This window comes from Alligator sinensis, unplaced genomic scaffold (assembly GCF_000455745.1).
Source record: "Alligator sinensis unplaced genomic scaffold, ASM45574v1 scaffold1735_1, whole genome shotgun sequence".
Classification (NCBI taxonomy): Eukaryota; Metazoa; Chordata; order Crocodylia; family Alligatoridae; genus Alligator; species Alligator sinensis.
The window spans coordinates 194814-196082 of NW_005843182.1; the positions used below are offsets into that span (position 1 = coordinate 194814).

The 1269-nt window shown below is 50.0% G+C and overlaps 1 long non-coding RNA gene across 1 annotated transcript; it reads left to right on the forward strand.

The window, feature by feature from the left end:
- Window positions 1–70: 70 nt before the first annotated feature.
- On the forward strand, window positions 71–723 carry LOC106723131. The gene is made up of 3 exons (XR_003092196.1): window positions 71–279; window positions 436–557; window positions 683–723. It is a non-coding gene; the product is annotated as an uncharacterized LOC106723131 (long non-coding RNA).
- The last annotated feature ends 546 nt before the right edge of the window (window positions 724–1269 follow it).

A 1269-nucleotide genomic window follows, 5' to 3' on the forward strand; every position in this document is an offset into this window, starting at 1 on the left:
GGGCGATGCCAGGGTTTGGGGGCGATGCAAGGCAAAATCCCCGCCCACAATCGCCCCCGCTCTCGCCGTGCAATGCAGGGCTGCCACCCCCGCGCCCAGCAGCGGGCTGAGTCCGGGCGGCTGGCTGGGCCCAGAGCCGGGAGCGCGGAAAGGGGGAGGAGGAGGGAGCCCCCGACCTGGCCTAGGTGCAGCACCGCGCCTAGGCCCTCGGCGGGGAAGGGATCTTGCAAGACTATCCGGGCCGGTTTCTCAACCAGGGGATCGGGACCCAAAAGTGGGGTGAGGTCCTGAGCAAACTTTGCAGAGCGATTCTCCTTCAAAGGAGAGCAATATGGGAAACTTTCCTGGTTGCAGTCAGTTATTTTGTGAGCGCTAGGTTTTGTACTGTGAAGTAGTAAATTATAAGTCTCTATTTACTTCCTCTTTGCCATTTAGGATTTGGATCAATCTTCTCATGCCTCCCGGTGTGGGGGCAGGGTGAGGTGCATGTGGGGCAGGGGACCCAAGCAGCCTGGAGCTCTGCCATTTTGTGGACCTGCTCTGGTTCTTCTATACAGGTAGTCCTTGACTTACAACGTTTCAAGTTACGTTTCATGCTTAGTGTTTATAAATTGACACCCTATTTCAACTTTCTGACCTCTTTCGACTTTACAACACTTGATCCGATACGTTGCCATCCCAGCGAACAAGTTCGCTGCGTCGCTCATCTCCCTGGAGAACACGTGTCCAAACTTCCTTGGACACTTTCTTTAAGAAAGCAGACAAGACTCCAGAAAAAACCTGCAGCCAAGACTCCTGAGAAGACTCCAGCCAAGAACCCTGTAAAAAGTCCAACCAAGACCTCTTCAAAAAATCCAGCAAAGTCACTTCAATGAAGTTCTTCCAAATCAATAGGATTGCTATTTACAATTTAAATACTTTAATGTAGCTATATTACTCATCTATAATTGGTCGAGTACAAAATTCTAGGGTATTTTTAGTGAAAATTGGGTATCAGGCCTTGGTTCAGGAACCAATCCCCCATTTATAACACTGTTTCTTATGAGAAAATTGGTTCCGAGTTACAATGCTTTGACCTAAGACAGCTTTCAGGAACCAATTGTGCCGTAAGTCCGAGGACTGCCTGTATTCTTTTTGAGGTGTGGGGACCAGAACTGGGCACAGTATTCGAAGTGAGGATGCACTATTGATAAGCACCCCTTGTTTCAGGGGCACCTGGCTAAACCCCTAGGGACAGAGGTAGGGCTGGAAGCCATGTCCAGCAGAGAT